The sequence below is a fragment of the Crinia signifera genome, chromosome 9 (assembly GCF_055691185.1).
Source record: "Crinia signifera chromosome 9, ASM5569118v1, whole genome shotgun sequence".
In the NCBI taxonomy this organism is placed as follows: Eukaryota; Metazoa; Chordata; class Amphibia; order Anura; family Myobatrachidae; genus Crinia; species Crinia signifera.
The window spans coordinates 31699194-31719808 of NC_139225.1; the positions used below are offsets into that span (position 1 = coordinate 31699194).

The following is a 20615-nucleotide window of genomic DNA, read 5'->3' on the forward strand; positions in this document are numbered from 1 at the left end:
ATCCACGATAGCTCCCAGGTGCTGGAACAGTGGCTATGACCTGCCCAAGGTTACACAGATCCGAGCCTTGTCAATCCTAAGTAACGCAAACAGGACAGCTTTGTATCGTTCGTGCCGCCTTCACCACCGTTGATGCCCTTACGGGGCATCACCGTGGTGTTATGACAGCCTTGACTGGTTTTCACTACGTCTCTGCAGCGGAAGGGGTTAACGTGTCCTTCCAGTTCACCTTCCTGTAAAACATTTCTTTTTCACATAAGCAAGAAACCCCCCTCTTGCCCCCCCATCACTCCATACATTAAACACTCAACCTTTTGCGAGAATGCCCTCATTATTACCCATCTTACTTATTTTAATAATAGTTTAAGAGAGGGGGGGATGAAAGGGAGGCATAGAGGAAAGTAGTCTGGGGGATTCAGAACACAGAGCAGCTATTGCAGGTAGAATCAGAGATAATACTGTGTGCCATCACTGTTGAAGTGGGCTTGGACTGTACCACTTGCAGGTACAGGGGGAACCAGGGAGACGGCAGCCCCTATTTTCCTGGCGACAAATAAACCATTGCTTGTTTGCTTTGCATCCTGCTAAATATTAATCGCACATTTGCCCCGGCTAAACGGGGAGGGCATGTGGGCTGAATGGTTTGTGTTTTGTGCTCATCGTCGTCCTTGAACCTCCCCCCCTGTTCCCTCCAGCTTTCTCCACTCCTGGGATGCTGAAATCTGCAGATGGACCACAGCAGAGTTCTGGCTCCATCCATGAAGCAATGTAGTTCTCCAGAATCAGCTGCTGGAACCAATTTTACATCATTTTCCAGCTTTTTCATTTTCTTCCTTTGATTTAGACAAAAGAAAAATAAGAATAGCCTACCCTGGATTCCTGTCTTCCCTCCCTCCTCCTATCATGGCCTGGTAAGACTTTATATTTTTCCCATTAATATTGCATCCTATTGCACGGTTGTTCTTGCATAGTATTTATGCATACGTGATCTCATATAATGCAGTGTTATTATAATACATGTATCATATTCCAGGTTGCAGTATACTGTTTATTTAATGCATTATGAAGAATCATTAGGTTTAGGGGTACCGGCGATTTGTAGCAAGGCTACATGATGTAGTTGCAGCTTGTCGAGCACACACCTTAGTGGTAAGAAGAATTAGGGAGTGTTGCCTCTGGATTTGGAGTATGTCCTACCTGTCTGCGTTGATGATCAGAAGGTTGTATTTTTAGGTTCTGTAATGGAACAGAGAGGGGGAGGGCAGGGAGAACATGTAACACTTCATCTGCAGTGAGGTGAACTTGCAGTCTTGCATCAAAGAGGGATGATAATGAGAGTGTGTTGTGTGCATGTCATTTTTCCAGTGCAGTTACTGTGTAGTGAAGTGGGAGGTAGGCTGGGACATTTCTCCTTAGTGATTCTGCATGGAGTGTGCTATGCAGAGTGGTACCTGCAGCAGTCCCCTCTCCTTACTCGATTAAGGATGGAGAGGAGGTCATCCCAATGCAGGGTGTCTGGTTAATGCCACACTGCCGGCTGACTCTGCAGATAAAACAGGCAATAAGGGGGGTATATACACCCCCCCCCCCCCCATCCATACACACAGAATGAAGTAAGATGCATACTGTAAATCATGTGTACAGGGTACAGAACATGTACAGCTTAGTATACAAAATCCTCAGCTGCAGGGGACTAGCACTGACTGTAAGTTAGTCCTATACCTGCTTTTATATATCACAGTTGATCTATTGCTGCATTGTAATGTCGTGGGGTTTTTTTTTTCTCCTTTTTATTCAACTGCAGGGTAGTGGGAGGGAACCTCCTGTAACACTGAAAGCAGCCTGTCCCTTATCCTGATTGGACGCTTTGCCTAGAGTGACAGGGGGTATCTCAGCAGTAGAGGGGTGGAATAGAAGGGGACAGAGGTCTTGTTGCACTGCACTGGGCCCGGTTATTGGGCAAGTTGCAACGCTTCCCACCCCCTCCCCCCCGGTGACGCGTCGGAATTTGGGAACACCGAGGAGATGCCGATCTGTCTGATTCCTTTGACTTTAAATTCTCCTCCACACCCATCTTCTTCATTAGGCCTATTTACAATCTCCTCATATTCAGTTAACATCTGCCTCTAAACCTGGAGGACACGATCAGCTGCTCTGCTGCGTTCTGTACACTGATAAATAGACAGAAATGCAGCAGAAAGCCGCCAGAATATTTCCCTGAGGAGTTACCCCAAAATGACCTTCCTTCTGTAGGTAATTGCTATAAATAGGCACTGCATACAATCCTAAGCATTCTTATATTGATAGGTAAAGGTTACCCAAAGGCATCATAACCAGGAGCGAGGTGTTTGCGAGTGGAATCGGTATATACTGTATGCAGGAAACGATGAACTGGTGCAAGCCTTAGTCCCTACTCCTGTCATTAGCTTGTCCTTTGCAGTGATGTATAGGCATCTATGCAGTGCATAGCATCGATGCCAGCATTTCTCGGATCACTTTGCGGCTGGGACAGCGCGCGTAATAATGTCCCGGCTGGCCTGCAGCACTACAACCCCCATTCTGTCAGCAGGGCTGCATAACGGCATTGCTTCTGCCTTTTCTATAGCCCTTTTTATTAAATATTACCATATTAAGCCTAGATAAGGGTGGTCGGTGTTATATCTACCATGCAGAGAGAGGGATTTAACTGTACGTCCGCTGGTCACTATTGGACAACACTGATGCATCCAGGAACAGAAATGTACAGGGAATAAGGCGGAGAGAGATAAAGGGGAGATGGATCGGGCCATGGCGAGAGATAAAGTAGCAGCCAGCCAGCGCTCCCATAGTTGTGAAAACAAAGTGCAGATAAAACTCAAAAACTGATTGGCGATACATAAAAATACATTGCGGAATCATAGTTATCTTTTTTTAAATTTGTTTTTTTTATTTATAAGAATTTTTTTATTTTTAAAGAAAGTTTGCACTGCGCTCCACCTGCGGGAAGGGGTGTGGGTTGTGGAGGGGGGAGGTTAAGGGGATATACGGGCAGGATTGAGGAGGGGAGGAGTTATGTATTGGGAGTTGGGGGGGGGGTGGAAAGATACGGTTGATGGGGGAAGGGGAGAGAGGGTGATGGGGGGGGGGGGGAGTGCTGCTGGCTCAAGAATTTTTTTATTGGCCGGGAGCAGGGGCATCTCCGGGAGGGGGGGGCTTCAGCACAGTTCAGAATTCAAATAGGGGAGCCACACCCACTGCCACTAACAGTCATTCGAAACTGACTCACTGACAGTGGGTGTGGCTCCCTTCATTTGAATTACGAACTGTGCTGCAGCCCCTCCTCTGGATGCTAATACATTGTAAAGGGCTTCCCTACAGAACAGGCAGATCAGTTGTGCTCTTGGGTATGACTACTGTAAATGGACTGGAATGTGGATTGAGTGGGTGGACATTGAGGCTGATTGAGACCTGCTCATTCAGGTCCGAATTCGGCCTGTCTCCGATGGTGGGGGACTGCGCATAGGCAGTAATGCACATGTGCAGACCCCCACAGTGAGAGCCTTAAGTGAGATTTTCACTTGCCAGGTTTGCATAGCGATTGGTAGCCAGGGGGTGTTCCAGAGTGGACACCCAGCGTTTTATGGGCGTGCCCACAAAAACGGTGGGTGTGCCCATAGAAGTACTGGGCAGACCCCAGGGAACACAGGCGTTCCCTGGCCTGCTTGGGACAGGCTGATGACATCACATGACATCAGCGCCTACCCCCATTTCGGAGAAATCCATGCAGCAGAGAAGTAAGTCCTGGGCTACTTTACTGCTGCAAATGATTTATCCTCTGTGCTGGAGCTTGCGAGCGAATGTGTAATCCTACACATCCGCTCGCAGTGTAGCGGGGGCTGTGCATTCGCCCAGCAGCATTAACCTGCTCGTTAGGCTCTGAATAAATGCAGCCTAGCGAGCAGGTCTGAATAACCCCATTGTGTATTGCCTGCAGTGATTTTGCTGAGCTCTGGAAGAGGAGGCAACTTTCAATTCTCCAGGGGGGTGGAACTACAATCCCAGCATGCTTTGCCAGTTTGCTTTCATACACACAAAGATTACCAGGTACATGCCTCGGCCAATAAACAATTATCTGCTTAGGAGTGGAGTCGTTTGCTAATTTCAGTGGGTTTGGGACTATGAAGTTACTAATAATGATGTGCAGTGGCAGGCTGCATTTTGAAGGGCAGTGTGACTATTTTGTAATGTGCGACGAGTAATGACACTACGCACTGGAAATGCAACTGCTCTATTATTCAGTGTCCCTCAGTGGTGCTTTCTTTAATAATGTATTTATCTGTCTTCATCTTCTTCTTCCCTCTAACTCTCTCTCTCGGAGAGAGGGAGGCAGAGAGAGAGAGAGAGAGAGAGAGAGAGAGAGAGAGAGTGGTTGGCGGGTTTTGCAGCCTAGAGAGTCCACCAAGGGCCGCCCACATGGGCACTGATTCAGATCTGACTGCACGGCTGTGAATTTACAGGACAGTCAATTATTGGGTAGACTACGCATGCGTATGGCCCGTAGTAGGATGGTGAGCGGCTTGCGAATGGATTGTAGCTGTTCGCAGGTCTGCGATATCGATATTTTGGCAAGTCGTTCTAAGCAATTTGCAGGCTTGCACTGGGCGGGATTTCCCCCTGATCGCTGGGCTTCGAAAATGAACAGCCCAGCGATCAGGTTTGAATCAGGCTCTTAGTGTGTACACTCAATATCTTTAATGATGCGCATTTCTGCGGGTTTTTAATGCCCCCCCCCCCCCCCCCATAGTCATCCGTACATGCAGCTATATCCTCAGATGGCCAGATGTACTAAGCTTGAAAAGTGATAAAATGGAGAGTGATAAACCACCAGCCAATCAGCAACTACTTGTCATGTCACAGGCTGTATTTGGAAAATGACAGGTAGGAGCTGATTGGTTGGTGGTTTATCACTCTCAATTTTATCACTTTTCATGGCTTAGTACATCTCGCCCTTAGCCACCTAGCAGATGTGAGGCAACATTTTCTGGGGCCCCTGTCAGCATGGTGTTAAGGTCAAGGAGGCACTTTTTCAAAGCAAAGGAGGTATGAGGCACCACAGTAAAGGCCTTAAGGGGCACTTTTTGATGTAGGGTCACTAGGTGGACCCTGATTAGGTCAACATGCATCTGGTTGACAGGGCTTCGGTTGACACCTGAAGTAGGTTGTCAGGGTTGGAAGGTAGACACAAGCATTAGGTCGACAGTCCAAAGATCGAGTTTTTCACCATTTTTTTTTTTTCAGTTTAGCTGGCATGTGCCGACAGATGGTATTTCATGCTCTACCGTCCACTATGTTATGGTGAGGGAATAAAATAATGAGCCATTGTCGACCTAATGCTTGTATTGACCTTCCAACCATGTCGACCTTAGCCATGTCAACCTGTTTCAGGTGTCGACCTTCAGTGGTCGACAGAATGCATGTTGGCCTACTGACCCATAGCTGATGTAGGTGACTCCAGCTTTGGCCTCCAGGACCTCATCTACCTCAGTCCTCTGGAGGCGTACTGTATGGGAGCAGAGAGTAGTAAGGAAGCTGTACTCAATTGGAAGGAGCAGTGTATTCCAATGTAATGAAATGGTTTCCCTGACATAACACATTAGTATTCTCTGGAGCAGTCACAGTTGATGACTTTATTGACCCCATATCTTTTTCTGTTTGCGATCGGCTTAATTGAGTGCCCTGTGTGTATTGAAATTGGTCACCTAGATCATTTATCAAAAATAGTAGCATTTGTGTAATGTTTGCTGTAGCAGAGATATACTGTATGGTATTCAAATATTAATACCATAAAATTGCAAAAAAATAAACAACACTCCGATCTCCCCACACACACAGACCTCACAAACAGCTCTCCCCCTCACTCAGATCCCCCAAACAAAAACACACACACACACACAACTCCCCCCCCCCCCCCCCCCCTGTCACGTGATGGTCCTAGTTCCATTTCCTACTAGGAGAGAGGACCTTCACATAACTAGTAAAACTTGCTAGCCCAAATGGACACTTTACGTTATTAAAGGTAAGAGGTAGTGGCATGGATAGTGACAGTGCACCCCACCATCCTTGCTCCTCCCTCCTTGCTTCCTCCCCAATCGGATTTAGCAACTAGAGGTACTTCCGTCACTGTATACACTTACTTGGGTGCTGCCTGCTCCATTCCTTGACATCAGTACAGGTCAAGTGCGATGAGATCATTGGAGTGCCCCCCAATACACTGGAGATGTGCTACTACAGAGATAGGGGGTGTGTACTACAGAGGTGATGGGTAAGTCGTTACTACATATATAGGGCAAGTGTTACAAGATATATGGCAAGTGTTACAACTACAGAGGTGATGGGTAATGTGTTACTACTACAGAGGTGATGGGTAATATGTTACTACTACAGAGGTGATGGGTAATGTGTTACTACTACAGAGGTGATGGGTAATGTGTTACTACTACAGAGGTGATGGGGATGTGTTACTACTACAGAGGTGATGGGTAATGTGTTACTACTACAGAGGAGATGGGTAATGAGTTACTACTACTGAGGGGATGGGTAATGTGTTACTACTACTGAGGTGATGGGTAATATGTTACTACTACAGAGGTGATGGGTAATGTGTTACTACTACAGAGGTGATGGGGATGTGTTACTACTACAGAGGTGATGGGTAATGAGTTACTACTACTGAGGGGATGGGTAATGTGTTACTACTACAGAGGTGATGGGTAATATGTTACTACTACAGAGGTGATGGGTAATGTGTTACTACTACAGAGGTGATGGGTAATGTGTTACTACTACAGTGGTGATGGGGATGTGTTACTACTACAGAGGTGATGGGTAATGTGTTACTACTACAGAGGAGATGGGTAATGAGTTACTACTACTGAGGGGATGGGTAATGTGTTACTACTACTGAGGGGATGGGTAATGTGTTACTACATGTTGAGTATCCCTTATCCGAAATGCTCGGGACCACGAGCATTCCGGATAAGGGATTTTTTTTGGACTATATTTTTTTACATACTTACCTGTCCCCTGGGGGTTCCCCGATGGTCCCTCGGCGTCCATGGAGTCCTCCGACGTCCATGGCAGACCTTCAGCTTCATCTCCGGCGTCTCCAGCGGTCCCAGGAGTGCATTGCGTGAGTTCCCAGGCACGCCGGTGACATGCGCTGGGTACTCGCGCAATGCACTCCTGGGACCGCTGGAGACGCCGGAGATGAAGCTGAAGGCCTGCCATGGATGCCGGAGGACTAGGTTAGTATAAAAAAAATGGTCAGGGGGGAGAAAAAAAATTTGAACTATTCCAAAAAAAACACGGTTTTTGGAATAATTCGGATAACGGATATTCGGATACAGGATACTCAACCTGTACTACTACTACTACTACTGAGGGGATGGGTAATGTATTACTACTACTGAGGTGATGGGTAATGTGTTACTACTACTACTGAGGAGATGGGTAATGTGTTACTACTACTACTGAGGGGATGAGTAATGTGTTACTACTACTGAGGTGATGGGTAATCTGCTACTATTACAGAGGTGATGGGGATGTGCTACTACAAAGGAGGGATGGGGGGGGGGATGTGTTCCTACAGAGATAGGAGGTGTGTAACTACTGAAGTGATGGGTAATGTATTACTACTACTTGGGTGTTGGGTATTGTGTTAGCACAGAGGTGATGAGTAATGTATTACTACTACTACTGAGGGGATGGGTAATGTGTTACTACTACTGAGGGGATGGGTAATGTGTTACTACCACTGAGGGGATGGGTAATGTGTTACTACCACTGAGGAGATGGGTAATGTGTTACTACTACTGAGGGGATGGGTAATGTGTTACTACCACTGTGGAGATGGGTAATGTGTTACTACTACTGAGGTGATGGGTAATTTTTTACTATTACAGAGGTGATGGGGATGTGCTACTACAAAGGAGGGATGGAGGGGGGGGGGTCCTACAGAGATAGGAGGTGTGTAACTACTGAAGTGATGGGTAATGTATTACTACTACTTAGGTGATGGCTATTGTATTACTACTACTGAGGGGATGGGTAATGTGTTGCTACTACTGAGGGGATGGGTAATGTGTTACTACTACTGAGGTGATGGGTAATGCGTTACTACTACTGAGGGGATGGGTAATGTGTTACTACTACTGAGGATATGGGTAATGTGTTACTACTACTGAGGTGATGGCTATTGTATTACTACTACTGAGGTGATGGGTAATGTGTTGCTACTACAGAGGTGATGGGTAATGTGTTACTACCACTGAGGAGATGGGTAATGTGTTACTACCACTGAGGAGATGGGTAATGTGTTACTACCACTGAGGGGATGGGTAATGTGTTACTACCACTGAGGGGATGGGTAATGTGTTACTACCACTGAGAGGATGGGTAATGTGTTACTACCACTGAGGAGATGGGTAATGAGTTACTACTACTGAGGTGATGGGTAATGTGTTACTACTACGGAGGAGATGGATAATGTATTACTACTACTGAGGTGATGGGGATGTGTTACTACTACAGATGTGCTGGGTAATGTGTTACTTCCACTGAGGTGATGGGTAATTTTCTACTATTACAGAGGTGATGGGGATGTGCTACTACAAAGGAGGGATGGAGGGGGGGGGGGGGGGTCCTACAGAGATAGGAGGTGTGTAACTACTGAAGTGATGGGTAATGTATTACTACTACTTAGGTGATGGCTATTGTATTACTACTACTGAGGGGATGGGTAATATATTACTACAACTAAGGTGATGGGTAATATATCACTACTCCAGAGGTGCTGGGTAATGTGTTACTACTACTGAGGTGACGGGCGATGTATTACTCCTACTGAGGGAATGGGTAATGTATTACTCCTACTGAGGTGATGGGTAATGTATTACTACTACTGAGGGGATGGTTAGTGTGTTACTACAACTACTGAGGTGATGGGTAATGTATTACTACTACTGAGGGGATGGTTAGTGTGGTACTACAACTACTGAGGGGATGGGTAATGTATTACTACTACTGAGGTGATGGGTAATGTATTACTACTACTGAGGTGACGGGTGATGTATTACTACTACTGAGGAGATGGGTAATGTATTACTACTACTACTGATGTTATGGGTAATGTATTATCACTAAAGAGGTGATGGGGATGTGTTACTACAAAGGAGGGATGAAATGTGTCACTACAGTGTTGGTGGGGGGAAAGTGTTCCTACAGAGATAGGAGGGGTGTAACTTCCAAAGTGATGGGTAATGTATTGCTACTACTTGGGTGATGGTTATTGTGTTACCACAGAGGTGATAGTTAATGTGTTACTACTACAGAGGTGATGGGTGATTACTACTGAGGGGATGGGTAATGTACAGTAGTACTACTACTGAGAGAATGTTTAATGTATCTCTATTACTGAGGGGATAGGTCATGTATTACTACTACTGAGGGAATGGTTAATGTATCTCTACTACTGAGGGGATAGGTCATGTATTACTACTACTGAGGTGATGGGTAATGTGTTACTACTACTGAAAGGATGGTTAGTGTGTTACTACTACTACTACTGAGGGGATGGGTGATGTATTACTACTACTGAGGTGACGGGCGATGTATTACTACTACTGAGGGGATGTGTCATGTACTACTACTACTGAGGGGATGGGTAATGCATTACTACTACTGAGGGGATGGGTAATGCATTACTACTACTGAGGGGATGGGTAATGCATTACTACTACTGAGGGGATGGGTAATGCATTACTACTACTGAGGGGATGGGTAATGCATTACTACTACTGAGAGGATGGGTAATGTAGTACTACTGAGGGGATGGGTAATGCATTACTACTACTGAGGGGATGGGTAATGCATTACTACTACTGAGGGGATGGGTAATGCATTACTACTACTGAGGGGATGGGTAATGTATTACTACTAGTACTACTGACGTGATGGGTAATGTATTACTACTACTGATGTGTATGGTATTACTTCTACAGAGGTGATGGCTAATGTATTAGTATTAATGAGGGGATGGGTAGTTTGTTGCTGCATAGGTAAAGGAGGGAATGTTATGCTACAGAGGTGATGGGCAATGTGTTACTAGAGATAGTTGATGGGTATGCTGATTTACCTTGCACTGATGCTTTTTGCAATAGTCAGAGATGGTCCGGTCTTCATGATACTTGTTGAAAAATATGTAGCTGTTGTACATGGGGCAGCACGCATGGCGTAATGGTTAGTATTACTGCCGTACAGCAATTAGATCATGGATTCGGTTCCCAGACATTATTTATTTATTTATTAACAGTTTTATATAGCGCATACATATTCCGCAGCGCTTTACAGAGCATAGTTATTAGCAAAAACACATAACGAATTACAGCACAAGACAGTTTAGGACAAGTACATGGTTAATATGGATAGTGGCATCAGTGGACAGGACACTGAAGCAAGCATCAGAGTGGCAGAGGTTTATATATTCTAAGAAAGGCACATGAGGAGTGAGGGCCCTGCTCGTGGGAGCTTACATTCTAAAAAGGGAGGGTTAGACAGACAGGGGTGACACAGAAGGGAAAGAGGTGAGCATAAACAGTAGGTTAGGATGAGAGATGGTCGGGTTTTATGCAGGAGGGTGGGAAGAGGTCAGCTTAGTCCTTGATATTTTAAGTCTAAAAAAGAGCTGGGTCATCCAAGAGTAGACAGCAGAGATACAGTTGGAGATATGAGTGAGGATGGAGGGAGAGAGATCAGGAAAGGAGCGGTAGATTTCAGTGTTATCAGCATAGATGTGATAGTGGAAGTCGAGTGAGCAAATAAGCTCACCCAGAGAGGACGTATAAAGATAGAGAAGAAGAGGGCCAATTATAAAATTTTGGGGGACACCTAAAATCAATGGAAGAGCAGGACAGGTGAAGTCATTAGAGGTACAGCAGGGCATTTTCACAACGGACAGTGCAAATACAAGCATTAACAGTGATAGTAAAAGTTGTTTGCAGATGTAAAAATTATATTATGCTTGAATAGCCAGATTAAGCAGCCACAGGTACAGGTCGGGTATCCCGTATCCGGGCATCCCGTATCCGAATTATTCCAAAAACCGTGGTTTTTTGGAATAATTCAAATTTATTTATTTTTTTCTCCCCTAACCCTCTTTTAATACTTACCAAGTCCTCTGGCGTCCACGGCAGGCCTTCAGCATCCTCTCCGGCGTCTCCAGCGGTCCCAGGAGTGCTTTGCGCGAGTGCGCGCGCGCGCCGGTGACGTCACCGGCGCGCCTGGAGACGCCGGAGACGGACTGGTGGCCTGCTGTGGACGCCGGAGGACTCCATGGACGCCGTGGGACCATCGGGGACCCACCAGGGGCAGGTAAGTATGACAAAAAAAAAATTATTCCAAAAACCGGAATATTCCCTTATCCGGAATGCTCGTGGTCCCGAGCATTTCGGATAAGGGATACTCAACCTGTAGTATGTTGTTAGAATAAATTGAACTCACTCAAAGCAGTCTTTGGTTTTCTCAGTTGTTGCTTCTGTCCTTCTGTTTCACTTCAGTGTAACGCCAGTATAACGCCACAGTTATATTTAAATTATGCCGCACTTTAAAAATGATGCACTTTAAAACTATTATGTACAAAGCTAAACCATGCACACAGCCTATGTAATGACCATTAAATGCATCTGCACTCATTAATTGGACTTTTCCCACCCAATCCCAACCCCCCTACTACAATGAATGGTAATAAAAGGGGCTTGCATAAACATCCATGCATTCCAAGATAGCATGTGTCATTAAGAGTTATAAGATATTCCTCCCTTCACATAGGCAACAGAGATTTGCTTTTTAACTTGCAAAATTAAGTTTGTCAAAAACACATTTCTGATATCTAAAGCAGTGTGCAGAATGATCAATTACCAAAGCATTTAAATATAGCCAGCACCTCAGGTGCAATAATCTGCAGCCCAGCCAGACCAAGTATGTAGAAAGCTGGTTACCTATGACAATATCAAATCAATCTAGGACAGAGGGTAGAATCATCTGCAGCCCAGCCAGACCAAGTATGTAGAATGCTGGTTGCCTATGACAATATCAAATCAATCTAGGACAGAGGGTAGAATCATCTGCAGCCCAGCCAGACCAAGTATGTAGAATGCTGGTTACCTATGACAATATCAATTCAATCTAGGACAGAGGGTAGAATCATCTGCAGCCCAGCCAGACCAAGTATGTAGAATGCTGGTTACCTATGACAATATCAATTCAATCTAGGACAGAGGGTAGAATCATCTGCAGCCCAGCCAGACCAAGTATGTAGAATGCTGGTTACCTATGACAATATCAAATCAATTTAGGACAGAGGGTAGAATCATCTGCAGCCCAGCCAGACCATTCAGACATTCTGAACAAACACAATATACAAAGCCCTCTTTATCCATAACAATGGCTGATCCATCCTCCTTGTGTGTGTGTGTGTGTGTGTGTGTGTATATATATATATAATATATATATATATATATATATATATATTCTAGTTGTCTGCAAATAAGCACACAGTTGCACTCCCCGGTTCTGTTTCAGAAGTGTTTTAATGGCCGGTGGTACCAATGGCCGATGTTTCGGGGGCCATAAAACCCCTTTCTCAAGGTGTACAAAAAAACTGTGCAAGTGAAAAAAACATACCTTAAATACATGCCAGAAGGCACGTTTGCACCTTACTCCTGCAAGACTTACGGAGTCTGAAGTCACTTCCGGGGTTGGATGGCGGATATAATCAACATCCAGCGTTCCAGTTGCTTAGCAACCTTGTGTATCTTTTTCTGCCTCGAGTGCCGGTCCGGTCCGTGAAGTAGGCGTACACTTTGTGTTTAAAATAAGATGTCTGTAGGTTTATGTGACAATATATAAAATAGGGTACTTGTGTAGTTTCATGGCGGCAGGAAATTGCATCGCATCGCATGCGATCGCTTGCGTTGGTACTTTTGTAGTTTCAAGTTTCCCCTGACCACGGACCGCATCGCATGCGATCGGGTCGCATGTGATGTGATTAAGCACATTTAGCACACCCCCACTATCCACGCCACCCCGAAGCGTGGCAAGGGATTGCGTTACGCATCCTCCCGACTATTTCATACCCCCACTATCCACGTCGGCACAGAGTTGATTTTATAAAGTGTGGAGAGCGCAGCGAGGCCCACAAGGGGATGCCGATTACTTGACGTGTATTCCACAGCCCCTCGCGGGAAAGGCTGCGCTCGCCACGCTTCGGGCTCGGTGGCTCACTGGAGTCGCCACACTTTATAAAATCAACTCTGCGCCGACCTGGATAGTGGGGTATGAACAATTTGGGAGGATGCGTACCGCGTCCCCTCGCGGGGCTCGCTGCGCGCAACACGCTTCGGGCTCGGTGGCTCGCTACACTTTATAAAAAGATTACCTCTGTGCCGACGTCGCAGAGTTAATCTGCGTGGCAGGGGAAACCTGGGGAAACCTGAGACTACAAAAGTACCGATGCGATTTCCTGCCGCCGTGAAACTACACAAGTACCTAAAATAGTGTGCATATAGTGGCTTATATATAAAATAATATATTATTAAGTGACTTTTATAAAGTGGTACTATAAATAAAGTGGTATACATATAGTGACATATAGGAGTTGTGCAAGCTCGCTTATTTACACATTGATAGTTATTCCGGTTGATTGGCAGCCTTGCGAGTCCACCAAACCCCAGCTTGCGAATGGTGGCTTGGCCGCCACTCAGAGCTCAGAGCAACCTTAGATCTGCGTGCACTTTCTGAGGGAAGTGAGTGGGCAGCTGACATCCGGTGATGTCAGCTGCCCGCCCCTTGCACCCACGTCATCGACCCCTTAGCTTGAGAACGCCCACCATGAAACGTTGGGCATTCCCATATGCCAATGGGCCGCCGCAAGGTTGGGTGCGTGCACACAGCGAACATTCTGTTCGCTGTGGCCGCATGCACAAATTAAAGACATCGCCCCCCGTGAGAACGCACTTGGCACTACAAAGAAAAGGACTTAGATCTAATATCTGGGGGACCTCAGCAATACATTGCCAATGTGCTTTTGGGGACTATAAATGCTTACTATAATAGGGAAGGTGTAGTGTGGAACCAAGTATTAGGTTTTCACCTCTGTATTCACATAGAAGTCCCAACCGGTTACAGGCTCGCTTTTATATTAACGATCAACACTTTGTATATGGGTGTTTAACCGAAAACTCCCATTGTAAGTCTTTCATTCAGTCCATGAGGTTTGCAGGTATTCAGATGGAATATCCACTTGGCTTCTCTTCTTAATGGTGCTCCTGCTCGATCTCCACCTCGAATAGAGGGAGGAATCGATGGCCATATGCTTGAGTGCATTTTTGATGGCGGATCTGCGCAGAGCCATGCTTTCACGCATGGTCCTGATAGTTTTTCCCACGTATAGTAGGTGGCAGGGGCAGGAGATTAGATAAATTATGTAGGATGACGTGCAGCTCAGAGTATGTTTAATCGAGTATGACTGGTCTCCAGATTAGTTTTGAAAGGTGTTGCCTATCAGCATGTGTGCGCAAGATCAAAGTCTGAGATATCGTATGTAATATATCATTTTTGATGTTCTTGCCACTCATAAAACACGCCATAGGTCTTTTTCCCTTGAGGCTGGCTAAACTTTTGTCTGTTGTGACTATTGGCCAGAGGCCTCCGGTTGCTCTTGTTAAAACAAGACTGGCTGTATTGTGACTATTGGTCACCAACTACAATACAGCCAGTCCAGAGCCAAAAGTTTAGCCCTCTTGCACACCTCCTCTATGTCACTATATGTATGTCACTTCATTTATAGTACCACTTTATAAAAGTCACTTTATAATATGTTATTTTATATATAAGCCACTGCACGCTATTTTATGTATTGTTGCATAAAACTGCTGACATCTTATTTTCAACGCACAGTGTAAGCCTACTTCACGGACCGGACCGGCGCTCGAGGCAGACCAATATACACAAGGTTGCTTAGCAACCGCAACGCTGATTCTATCCGCCATCCAACCCCGGAAGTGACTTCAGACTCCGGAACTCTTGCCGAACGCCGCCCGCCCGCTCTGTGAACAGACACGTTTGCACCCTACTCCTGCATGTATTTAAGGTATGTTTTATTCACTTGCACAGTTGTTTGTACAACTTGACAAAGGGGTTTTATGGCCCCGAAACGTCGGTTACTGTTACCACTTTTTATACACTTTTGAAACAGAACCGGGGAGTGCCACTGTGTGCTTATTTGCCGACAACTATCTACTTCTTTCAGCAGGCACCCACGGTGACCACTTTAGGCCACGCGACAGACCAAATTACTCCTTTGTGTACTAAAAATGTTCATAACAGAAAGTGAAAGCAATTTTTGTAGGGACACTCATCTGTTTTAAATTAGCTGGATATGGAGAAAGGGAGTTGAGAAGACAGAGATTGGAGGTAGGAACATATAGGGGGTTGTGTGGAGTTGTGGCAGAGTGGCCTACCCTCCTGCATTCTGCAGGAAACTCCCTGACATAGCAGCAATCTCCCTCTTTCCCTCATTAGTCTAGCAATCTCCCTCATGTCACCTAGCCCACATTACATTGTTACATTTTTGGGGGAAAAAGGAATAAGAGAGAGACACATTTAAATTGAATCATCAGCACCATTTCCCAGCACTTTAAGTATAGTCGCTCTTACTAACCGCTTTGGGGCTCATCTACATTTGGATATAACTCATTTTACATGATTCCTCTCAGATGTAGCAGTACACACTCACGCTTCTAGGTGCCACGTTCACAATCTCTTTTCACAATCTCTCGGGTGGGGCATGACACGCCCCCTCAGTTGGTCGCTGTGTAAAATTCTACTACCAACTATAATCTCCCTGAAACTAATTTTCCCAAGTAGGCTACTATGAGTTGTGGGCTAAAAACGGTCATGGCACAAAGTGAAAGTAAAAACTGTCACAGCTCAAAGTGAAGGTGCATTGCAGAACCCATCCTTTTGATGGGCTTTTAACTAGTAGATGATGAGTCTGTAACCCTGTAGTTCCCAAATGCCGGCATTTGTAAATCATTTCTGGACCGGAATCTCCGCAGGGAACCGGCGCGTAAGAAATGTTTACTATGGAGGTGGGCAGGACGTTAGTTACAGGCACATTTGTTACAAGGAAGGCATAAGGGGATAAAAGTGTTACTACAGCGGAGAGACAAACCTGCGCTACAGTGCAGCCCAAGACAGTGGGATATACATCCACCTGAGACAAATGTGAAGCCACCGCAAAGTAGTTCCTCATTCCTGAAGGACATGCAATATATTTTACATTCTAAAGCTGCAATTTTCATATCTGCTCATTGTCTAAGCTTGAAGTTGTGATGGTCAGAAATCCTGTATGTGTTTCCAAACTACAACCACAGAAAAGCATTCATCCTTAAACATTGTTGATGATGATGACGAGGCTCCATTGAAAAGCATTGTCCTCTTAAATAGACATTTAAAGTCATGCACCACTCCAATAAACAGTCCGGATAACGCACTCCTCCTGTATGGAATTTTCGCACTTCTGCGGGGCCTACTGAATCCATCCCAAGAATAGTAACATATGCAAATTTTTTTTAAAAAAGATCATGGAAAAACTCATATCGCCCTTTTCATGTGCCGACCGTTAATGTGTTAATCGATTGCTTGTGTCGACTTATTGTCCATGTCAATATCTGTGCTGAGCTGGAACTGCCCCGGCACCCTCCTTTCTGCTGTCATGCTGCATGACCGTAGGGATACTCAGAAGTACTCCATACAGTGAAAGCCTGCAGACAGGGCCCTCCTACCTCTGGGATTGTCTGTAACTATCAAGTTTGTTTAATCACTGTTTACAATTGTAAAGGGCAATGGAATTTGCTGTATAATAAACAGATAATCACATTAAGGGCAGCACGGGCGATGTAATAGTTAGCATTACTGCCTCACAGCACTGAGGTCATGGGTTCCATTCCCACTATGGCCCTATCCGTTCAGAGTTTGTGTATTCTCCCGGTGCTTGGATGGGTTTCCTCCAGGTACTCCGGTATCCTCCCACAATCCAAAATTTCCATCCATGTCAACTTTAGGCATGTCGACCTAATTCAGGTGTCATCCTAATCCATGTCATCCCCAATGCATTTCGACCTTTGGTGTGTTGACCTTACTATACCTTTTGCATGTACATGTGGTATTGAATATAGATTGTAAGCTCCACCGGGGCGGGGCCTGATGTGAATGTTCAATGTAAAGTGCTGCAGAATATGTGTGCGCTATATAAAAACCTGGTAATAAATAATAAGTATAAGGTATATATGTGTTTTAAAAATAAAAAAAAGGCTTCTCTATTGGATACCTGGCCTTAGTGTCCAGACTTTTTGAAGCTATCCCACCATATAAATGTTATACGAGTAATATAATAGAAATATCTAATTCCGACCACATTCACATTCACATTTCCAGCTGTGGTACCGTATCCTAGCCGCCTCGGTCATGTGACTCGCCTTGCATAGCCTTCTTGCTGTTCCTCCCTGACTACACATACAGATACATCTGAATTGATTCTTTAACACTCAGTTAAAATGGGGGACAAATTAGAAGCAAAGGTTTTAACAATGATAGATATTTGAGAATGGCATTGAGCGTAATCAATACATGACATCTCTGACTCTGTAACAAGGCCAGATCCATACATGGGAAGGCTCCGCAGAGACCGCTTTGAACCCAAAGAGAACATATTAGATCACATCCCAGTAGGATAAGTCTTGAAAGAAGCGAAGCCTCCCATGTACAGTACCAGGGTTTAATGCAGACATACCGGAACGCTCCGTGCTTTATACTTTGTCTGAAGACTCATTTCCTCTCAGCGGCAGTCTATTGGGATGGTATTAAATCAATGTCTATGTGACTGTGTTTTAAGATGTTTTAATTATTAAACCTCTTGGTGATTTGTCCCTGACACGGAATATCTTGGCAACTGAATACACCGTAACCACAAATCCTTTATCAGGATCAGAGCAGTTACTCAACATATTAGTGTAGAGACTAATATGTGTGAGGCTGTGATCTCCGCAGTCCGGGATCAGCCATAGACCTCTCACACACAGATTAAGTGGATGCTTCACCTTTAGGTAACTTTCATTTATGGACGTGCTATGTCCTATGGGCCCGATACAGACTTCATTGCACAGCTGCGAATGCGCCGATTTATCAATACACTGCGCATGCATACCGTTCGCAGTATGCATGCTCAAGGCTGTCCTGTGATGAAATCCTGCAGCTTTTTCTATGCGCGTGCTGTTTGCCAGGTAATTGACAGGAAGTGGGCGCCTCGCGGTGGAAACTGGACATTTTCAACATGCTGGGTGTTAAGGGGAAATCGCTAGACGTGACCAAGCATCTTACGGGAGGAGGTTCCATTGTAAGTCTCTGGTTACTCGATCCTGCAATGACTGGTGCCCAGTTTAACAATCATTGTATGGTGAGTCTGTTATGATTTATTTTGGACATATTCGCACGGCGGTGAACGGATGTGTAGCCGTACCCATCCAATCACACAGCGGGCACATTCATTTGCAAGGCGGGCTTTAAATCTAGTGGGGCGGCGTCTTAACTTTGCAACTCACTCACTATCGAATGACTTATTCCCTCGTTTTGTGCAGTCTGTGTGTAGCCCAGGACCTACTCGGCGGCTGCGGGGCCAGAGCTGGCGTCACATGACTTCCCTTCAAACACCTGGCCACGCCTGCTTTTTCCCTGACACTCGCAGAAAACTGCCTTTTTCCGCCTCCAAACGTCTACTACCTGTCAGTCAACTTGCGTACTGCCAGCGATTAAAAAAAAAAAAAGTAGCGGGGGTTTAACGCAGGAAGGCCTAGCGCATGTATCCTACAAGCCAGACGCATGAGCATTTGTTTGATTATCGCCCGACCTGCCAATTTGCAGCCGTGCGATCATGGTTTGAATAACCCTGGTGTGCAAAAAAAATAAAATATGGGACACATGGGCATGAGTGTCCCATATTTAATTAATTAGGTCTGTCCTAAATGCATTTCATTGTGTCTTAGACACATTTTTGCGAGAAGAGATGCCCAGCATTAGCAGAATCTCACGAGACCAGTTGCACTGAGAAGGGCTGTTTGGCGTGACTACTGAAACCACTTTTTGCCTGTTAATCTTCCATACTGTCCTATTTCTTTCTGTAACTACATGATGACCCGATACGCATTGCAGCAAAGGTCTGGATTAAGCATTATTGCAAAGGAATTTTTCCAGTGCTGGTAGATTTCGGGGAGACCTGGAGGCGTGGCGTTTTATTTCCGGAGAAACCCAGGCCATACCATAAAGACCAACTTACAGGCGTTTGAATCAACCAACATCTGGTAAACTGCCATCTGCATTCGAGCATATTTTAAATATTTTTAGCTTTATTTATTTATATATATATTGTTGTTTTTATACATTTTATCATGTACTTGCTTAGACGTACTATACCATATTTGATCTTAGATCTTTCATATGGTTCCTGAACCATAGCTGCCTACCCTCCTGCATTCTGCAGGAGACTCCCTGAAATAGCAGCAATCTCCCTCTCTCCCTCATTAGTCTAGAAATCTCCCTCATTTCACCTAGCCCACATTACAATGTTACATCATAGTTACCTCCCCTCCTGCATTCTGCTGCAGGAGATTCCCTGAAATAGCAGCAATCTCCCTCTCTCCCTCATTAGTCTAGCAATCTCCCTCATGTCACCTAGCCCACATTACACTGTTACATTTTTGAGGAAAAAAAGGAATGAGAGACAGATACATTTACATTGAATCATCAGCAGCATTTCCCAGCACTTTACCAAGTATAGTAGCTCTTACTGACTGCTTTGGGGATCATCTACACTCACGCTTCTAGATGCCACATTCACAATTTCTCCATATATAGAGCTAGACACGCCCTTTGGGTGGAGCATGACAGGCGCCCTCAATGGGGCGCTGTGCAAAATTCTACTACCAACTATAATCTCCCTGAAACTAGTTTTCAAAAGTAGGCAAGTATGTCCTGAACGGTACTTGTTTCCTACCACGGCCACAATCGCGGGCATTGTGTACCTTAAAGTTAAGGTACACGATGCCCGCGATGGACCCGATTTCCTTTGAAATATGGTCCATTTTGCCGGCAAAGGCAAAATAGCGGGCATCGCGTCGGTCGCGGCCATTGACATTGCCCCCGACGCGACCGCCGCGATGCCCGCGATTTTGCCATATTCTTCAATGTTAAAATATTTTTTAACATTGAAATCGGGAGCATCGCGTCGGTCTTGTGCCATTATAATGGCACAAGATGAGATGGACTTGATTAAGTCCATCTCACATAGGAAACAATGTGAAATGGGCCAATATGACCCATTTCACATTGTATATGGCCCCGTCGTCACCCCACGATTGACGCGAACCCGAAGCGTGGCAAGCGCAGCGAGCCCGCGAGGGGCGGCGGTGCGCGTCCTCCGACCTTTTCATACCCCTACTATCCACGTCGGCGTGGAGTTGAGAATA

At 45.3% G+C, this 20615-nt stretch overlaps 1 protein-coding gene across 6 annotated transcripts in view; it reads left to right on the top strand.

Moving 5' to 3' along the window:
* Nucleotides 1-645: 645 nt before the first annotated feature.
* ATP2B3 (ATPase plasma membrane Ca2+ transporting 3) overlaps nt 646-20615 on the top strand; it is a 241887-nt gene continuing 221917 nt past the window's right edge. The window contains exons 1-2 of one of the 6 annotated variants that reach the window (XM_083158701.1): nt 651-911; nt 14992-15184. The gene's annotated coding sequence lies outside the window, so the exon portion shown is untranslated. Of the gene's footprint in view, nt 912-14991; nt 15185-20615 lie in introns of all 6 variants that reach the window. The other 5 variants (XM_083158705.1, XM_083158700.1, XM_083158703.1 and 2 more) reach the window with 5 other exon arrangements.